The 8,062-nt window shown below is 43.0% G+C and overlaps 1 pseudogene across 1 annotated transcript; it reads left to right on the forward strand.

Annotated features, from left to right (window-relative positions):
* Positions 1-7,589: 7,589 nt before the first annotated feature.
* LOC308420223 (U1 small nuclear ribonucleoprotein C-like) lies at positions 7,590-8,047 on the forward strand (annotated as a pseudogene). Its single transcript has one exon. The product of its transcript is annotated as a U1 small nuclear ribonucleoprotein C-like (transcript).
* The last annotated feature ends 15 nt before the right edge of the window (positions 8,048-8,062 follow it).

Below are 8,062 nucleotides of genomic sequence, written 5' to 3' on the forward strand. Positions count from 1 at the left end.
CTCTCTTTCCTTCTACATAATAATGTAGAAGGAAAATATAGAGAAATAAAGCTTATTTCTCTAATTTTGTTAAACATTGTTTAAATTTTAAGCTCTTAACTCATCAAATTTAAAATTATGCTTAGAACTTACCATACTGTACATATTCTGTAGTGTTTATGTGTGGTTTTGCTGAAGAAATATTTTCCCAGGCTCCTGTTACTTGATTAGTCACTTGATTAGAGATAATGCTACTCTGTCCAAGAGATGCCATATTACAGATGAGAGATTGTTCTTTGTCTTTTGGTTTTTGGACTTTATTTTTAATGAGATTTTTATATATCAAAACTGTCCTGGAACTCTCAATATACCCACTAGTGACCTCGAACTCCTGATTCTTCTTTTTCTATCTATACCCCTCCACAATCACCTGGTACAGAGATTGCAGGTATGTCCTACTATACTCCACCGAAGATGTTTAAGTCAACATATTAGTATTTTTTCCTCTATCTCTGGATTTCTGTGCCAAACCAAATATTATTGTGTGGATTGTGTAAAGTAGATTTGTAGTTCAGTAACATTTTATAAAACAACAGATGCCAAAAGCTACATATATGACCAGTATAGAAAATAATCAATTGTTTAAATTAGTTTTTAAAATGCCCTTTTGGGCTGGAGAGATGGCTTAGTGGTTCAGAGCACCAACTGCTCTTCCAGAGGTTCTAAGTTCAATTCCCAGCAACCACATGGTGGCTCACAACCATCTGTGATGGGATCCGATGCCCTCTTCTGGTGTATCTGAAGACAGCTACAGTGTACTCATATACAAAATAAATAAATCTTTAAAACAATCATTTAAAAAAACCTGCCTTCTTATTTTATTACCCTAGGAATTATCATATCATTATTATACTCAAATATATTGAAAAAAAGGTTTTAAAAAACCAGTGATGGTATCACTCAGATTCTGCACGGGATAAACAAATCATCACCATAGCACTGTTTACATCACCCTTCACTGTTGCCATGGTGATGGCCAAACCATCAAAGCCAGCTTCTAGCTTTCAATGTTAGCTTTTGTGGGTTGCTCTTTCTTTCTTTCTTTCTCTCTTTCTTTCTTACTTTCTTTCTTTCTTTCTCTCTCTCTTCCTTTCTTTCTTTCTTTCTTCTTTTTTTCCTTTTTAATTTCAAGCACAATATTAGTTTTTGTTTTCCTTAGAGACACTTAGGAATGTGGAGTTTTATTTTCTTCACATAAAGGCAAATAGAACATTGGCCAAAGAACACAGTTGAAACCAAATGAGTCACAAGATGAGTACAGAGAGCCATTGCACACTCTGTCAGGAATGTACGAAACTGGCCATGTACGTGGAAATTTTGTACCATGAATACGACAGTGCCCTGGAGAGTGAAATACCTTCTTTGTGAGATAGTCTCACCTCAGTGTATGAGATATTTTCACCTCAGGGCTTTTAAGAGGCTTTGCCTTGGCCAATGGATGCCCATCTTCCTTCATTTGTCACCCCCAAGGGTAAATACTAAGTCAAAGAAGAGAGATTGTTCTACATCAAAGACTACATGTAGGTCAGATGCCAGTAACCATTGTTCTCCCCAAAGAAGAGCTTTCAATATCTATCAATCGGGACAGAGGATATGGTGTTTATTAGTTCAGCAGGAGCATTGTGTCATGCAAGAACCCCAACTTTTTTTCAAAAAGGATTGTTGTCCTTTCATCTCATGTGTTCATGCTTCAGAATGTACCCAAGGTAACTTCTTACCAGACAGGTACCAACAGTAACTAGGCAACTAGTATAAGTAGATGCATAGAAAAAAGCCCTTTATGCATTTTGTTACTTACACTGATATTTATAAACAGTGTGCACCATGGAAGAAGACAGTCACCATTTTTCAACAGAAATTCGGAGTCATCAAAAGACTTAAAGAAAAGAACTGCTTTTGATTAATATATTTTGATCAATATACATATATGCATATATATATTACATATAATTAGACATACAAATTCAGATAGTGTTGGCTGGTTGGCTTGGTTTTTGAAGTAAGTTCTCACCTGGAATTTGCTATGCCCTGAAACTTCCGGTGACCCTCCCAAGAGATTGCAGGAGTGCTTTTACACACATCAAATAAAGTTGTTATCAGTGATCCTTCTTCTGTCCGTTACATAGAAAAATGATGCGACAGATAGGGAGAGAGACATTCCTGGATTCGAATGGGAAGCAGCAGTGATGGTTGTATTTTTGCTGAAGTATGTAGGTTCCTTTAATTTTCAAAAGTTCCTCTTTAGTAGAGGAAGTAGGAAGCAAAATGGTTCGGGTAAAACACGCCTTCCCTGTCCACCAGACCTGAGCTTCTCAATTCTCTGAGGTATGTGGGGGATGGGACGCCACAACCACACTTCCCTGATGCTGTTAGCTGTAACATTAAGGGGGTGGGCGCGGGGGGAAGGGTGGGGAGGATGAGGACAGAAGGGCTGGGAGTACGGGGGGGGGGGGAGGGGGGGTGGTTCTAAAGTTTCCATTACCTGTAGCTGTGACTTTATCTTTAAATCTGACTCTGGCTGCTGAAGCCTGGAAGGCTTCCCACAATCTGAGATCCCCACATCGGCGCACCTGGCCAGGCTTAGACCCACACCCATTCGCCCTGCAGGGGAAGGGACCCTGAGGCTGACTCAGGAGGTTTCTGAGTCATTTCCTGGTCTCGCTGCTTAGATACCTAGACTCTGCTCTAGGACACCATCCAACAGAATCACGCACATTTTTTTCAACAAAACCCGTAGTTTCCTGCCCCACAGCCCAGCTTTCTTTGAACCGTGGCGCAGAGCATCCACTAGGCTAAAGTCCACTATCCACTTGGGCGAGTCCTAATGGTTCCCCAGTCTCAGAATACCTGCACCCCATTTGCATCTGCTCCCACTAGCTGCAGTAAAAATTCACTGAGTGTAATTTTTTCAAGTGTATACTGTAGTCTTTTTCGGCTCGTTGTACCAGCCTAGCATTGAACTCAAAGAAATTTGGATCAAAAGCGTGCTTCACCATTTCTACCTGCCCAGAGTTTCCACTGAAAATCCAAACTGCTTGGCTCTACACCAGTATTTGATTTTCTCTTTTCCAGCAAGCCACGCCCGCCAGACCACAGGGAGAGGCACTAATAACTTTAAAAATAAAATATATCTTTAAGAAATGTAACTGGGAAATGGCAACCAGGGGCTAAGAAACAGGTAATTCCTGTTAGTTGGCTTTTGCTTTGGCTCTGCATCAGGAGATGACTAAGAAACCGGACGCAGGTGAAACGCTGTGAGCTCTGAGGCTGGCTGGGAAATTCGGGAGACAACCTGCCTCAAACAGCACCCAGGGACCAGTTGTTCCACAAGTGTCTCCTTAAGGCTGAAACAAGCATGCCTAAACAGAGACATCTATTGTTATATGCCTGGCTTTTCAAGCAGACATGCTGGCTTACAAACCTAAGAAGGACCTAGTTTGCCTCTCCCAAAGTTTTAACCCTTGAGGGGAATTTCTGTATAATCTAAAATTTCAAAATGTTCATATCCTGTAAACCACTGGTGTCCCTTCTGGGAGGTTTTCCTCAGCAATATCTAGGCATGCAAATATTCTGGAGTATTTGTGGGGAGAAAATTTAACTATAGTTGCCTCTCAATAATGAAATATTAAAACACCATTAAACACTTGATGTGTATCTATATAATTAAAATCAACCTATTTGTTTACAAAAGAAAGAAAGAAAGAAAGAAAGAAAGAAAGAAAGAAAGAAAGAAAGAAAAGACCCAGGCATGGAGGTGCCTGTAATCTCAGCTCATGGGGATAAATTCAGGAGGATATATCGTTCAAGGCCAGCCTATGCTGCATTCAGAAATCCTGTTTCAGGAAAACAAAAAGAAAGAAGTGGAGAAGAGGGATGTGCACACTGATGTAAAAGGGTGTGCAAAGTTGATCCCTTGTGAGTGTCTCGGTGACTGTATCCATAAGCCCAGCATGCCTTATGCTCATGTGTGCTTTTGGGATAGAGATGGTGGTCAGCTCCAGGAAGTAAGGGCCTCTCAGTCAAGTCAACATGAACATGTTATCTATTTAAAACCAAGAAGCCTGTGTGTGACCTGCGGCTGCTTCTCCCCGAGGCCTGAAGCACCCCTGGCTTCATCCTGTACATCTCTAATGGAGTCAGCTCCAGGAAAGCAGCCAGTGTAAAAGCATTTCATCCAGCAAGTAATTAGATGTCTCAGTGATCTGTATAAGAAAATCTGTAGGGGGCTGGAGAGATTCCCCAGTGGTTACTAATGCTTACTACTTTTCTAGAGGACTTGGTTCAGTCCCTAGTACTCACAACAGGTAAACGTCTGTAACTTCAGCTTCAGGGAATCTGATGCCCTTGGCCTCTCCTGGCACCTGTGCTTAAACACACACACACACACACACACACACACACACACACAATTAAAAATAATAATAAATAAAAATAATAGAACTTCTCAATCCCAAATGTGGGAGTAGGAAAACCAGTGACCCAAGTCATTATGGCCAATTTAATTAAAGCAAGCTTTTTTTATTCGTGTACTCGGGCTGCATTCCCTAAGGTTGGGTTTGAGAGGTCAAGCATTAGACATGAGGAAAACAAGGTTTTTATAGCTCATTGGCAGGGGGTTTCTAAATAAGGGACTTGGTGGGCAAAGTGGGTGGAATTAAAGGAGCAGAATGTAAACACAACACATTAGTCACCAACAGCCTCTTGAAACAAAGACGTGATTACAAGGCAGTCATAAGAACAGGAAGTCATAAGAAGGTAGCCATTACAACCATTTTGAAGCAAAGGTAGGGTGCAAGATGGTTATTAACTTTTTGAAACAAAGACCTGGTTGCTGTTTCCTGGAACATGCAGTACAGAACCATTAGTAGTTAAGGTTACTGGTGGGGCAGAGCCCAGTCCTCGAGAAAGAGATTTAATCATAAACAGGAATGAGCCTAGTTTGTCTTTTCTATAAAATGGCTTTTAGCCTAAGATGGAGGCAGGGTGGTTCTGCAAAGCCTTGAAATAGTAAAAAGCCAGAGCAAGCAAAGCCATAGCAATGCCTGACCTTGATCTACAATGCAACTAAAGTCAACTTAATAGTTGATCCTCAGAGCACGGAGATTCTTGATTAACACTGAAGTTCTCTTCCTGCCATCCCCTGGACAGTAATCTGCCCATCTGATGCCTGATTGCTGGAAGGGGTCATTTCTTCAGACTTTGTAAAATGCTCTTAGTAGTGGGGCTAAATCTGTTTCAACAATATGTAAACCTGCAGCTATAAAGTAGTTGACAACAGGGCTCAGGGTTTAAACTTTGAGGAATCACAGATATATTGAGACTTCTTGTCAGAATTTCTTTGAATACAAGAAAGTAAACCAACTGTAGCAATGATGGAGAAGCAACATTCTAGGAAGTGGGGAGAGAAAACAAACCCAGGATGATAAAGCAGAGGACCAAGAAAACAGCAATTCCTTCAGCCACACTGAGTTTAGTAGCTTAGCCAGAGCTCAAAGGGATTGTTTTATTATTTTTATAGATTTCTTTAAGTATATATTCTCTATTTCAAATAAAATAAATGTCAGTCCATTCGAGGAATGTTTACAGGAGTTATGTGGAAACGTTTTCGACATCCACACACAAGATCTTTGCTTCTAGAATAAGCAAGAGAAAGAAGGGCTCCTCCTTCCAGGGTGGTGGGTGTAGTTAAAGTTTTAAGACAACAGAATTAATCATGATAATTTTCCTTAGATTGCAAACATCTAAATTATAAACAACCACCTTGCAACTTCAATTCATGGTGGTTTAAATATGCTTGGCCCAGGGAGAGGCACTATTAGGAGGTATGGTCTTGTAGAAGGTGTGGTCTTGTTGGTGTCACTGTGGGGGTGGGCTTTGAAGCTCTATGCTCAGACTCCACCCAGTGTGAAATGAGAGCCTTCTTTTGGCTGCTACAGAAGAGAGTTCCCTGCTGGCAGCCTTTGGATGAGATGTAGACCTCTTAGTGCCTTCTCCAATACCTGGATGCTACCATGCTGATAATGAGCTGAACCTCTGAAACTGAAAGTCAGCCCCAATTAAAAGGTTTCCTTTATAAGAATGGAAGGGTCATATTGTCCCTTCACAGCAATAAAACCCTAACTAAGGAACTTGTCAAGGAAATGTACAGAACATTAGTTATTGTTATGAAGTTGAATACCCCAGCCTCAAACCCCATGAGGTGCAAAGAAAACCCTGACTGTGTGAAAAAGCAGATGAAGTCCTGGGTGAACATGAGCATGAGTCCTGTCGAGAACCCAGTGCCTAAGACGCATGATAAGACCTTCCCCTAGTCCACGAGCAAACTTTGACAATGTGTGCAGAACATGTCAGTCACAGCTTCCTCCTCTCAGAAATTCTCAGCCTGAGACTGCTCTCAAACTAACCAAAATGGCCTTCTGTTTAGCTGTAAGCAAGGAACCTGACCCCTTAATTCAGATGTACAGAATGTGTCACAATTCCAGGTTGCTGCTGGGTGGTGTGTCTCCATCAGAGCACACGGCCCACCCAATCACAGCTTTTCTCTGTGTGTGCCTCTTTCTTCATCCCCTGAAACGCCAGTTAGGACAATCCCGAAGCCGTACAAGTTGCAGCACTCCTGCTTGTTAAGATCAGTGAGTAACCCTAGCTCGGTAGTACAATTCTGACCTCAGATCTTTCCTCTGTCTCTTCACCTCCTGCCTGTTCTTGACATCTAACCCAATGATTGAGAAAGAAGAGGAAGCGCTGAAGAAACAGGGATTTCCACACTGCACCCGAATCCCACTGTCTGCTGGTATGTAACAGACCAGCGTATACCTTTGGCATGAAACGGCTGCCCCAAGATTACAGGGTATCAGCAGAGGAATTGGGACTGAGTCTGAAGGATCAATGCCGAGACAGCGAAATCAATTGCTAATAGTCCTCCCCTGTGGGTCTGTTTATCAGACAGCTTGAGAAACTCACTACATAGTGCTGAGTTTCCTGAGTGAGTGCCAGAGACAGCCAGCCCGGAGACACAAAACCACATTCTCATATTAAATCTCAGAAATCATGTAGCAGCACAAAGTGGCCAAAAGCCTGCCCAGATTCAAGGAGAAGAAACTGAGGTCCAACCTCTCTGTCGTCGTTTTCTGTTTGTTTGAGACAAGGTGTGAAGTATCCCAGGCTGGCCTGAAACTGATAATGTGCGGGAGGGTCACTTTAAGATCCTGATCTCCATGCCTCCACCCCACGTGTGTACAGGTGGGTGAAAGAGGGGGAGAGAGGGATGGAGGGAGGAAGAGGGGAGGAAGGGAGGGAGAGATGGAGGGAGAGAGGAAGGAAGGAAGGAAGGAGGGTGGGAGAATTAGAGAGAGAGAGAGAGAGAGAGAGAGAGAGAGAGAGAGAGAGAGAGAGAGAGAGAGAGAGAGACCATACTACACTGCAGGAACCACCTCTTGATGGGAAAAATGTGACGTTTCATTGGATGAAGAGGATGTAGAGGCAAGTATCACTGCACTACTTTAAAAGACATCATCTGGACTCGGGTAGTGAACGGCCTGTGGAGCAACATGCCTAAGTTTTATTGCGACTACTGTGATACGTATCTTACCCACGATTCTCTGTCTGTGAGGAGGACACACTGAAGAGGTCGGAAACACAAAGAGAATGTGAAAGACTCTTACCAGAAATGGACGGAAGAACAGTCCCAGGGCCTGACTGACAAAACAACGGCTGCGTTTCAACAAAGATCCCTCCAGCCACATTCTCTGCTCTTCTGCCTACAGGCCATGATCCCACCTACCCCAGTCTCCACGTTCCGACTCTGCCTGGCATGCTGCCTGCACCCCACATGGGAGGCCCTCCCATGATGTCAATGATGGGTGCTCCTCCTCCTGGGATGATGCCTGTGGGAGCAGCTCCCATGGGAGGCCACATGCCCATGATGTCCGGGCTTCCAATGATGAGCCCTCCTGCCCGCCCCATGATGGCGCCCACACTGCCTGGCATGACGCGGCCAGACAGATGAGAGCAGAAGCATCCT

Source organism: Micromys minutus (genome assembly GCF_963924665.1).
Source record: "Micromys minutus genome assembly, chromosome: 4".
Taxonomy (NCBI): Eukaryota; Metazoa; Chordata; class Mammalia; order Rodentia; family Muridae; genus Micromys; species Micromys minutus.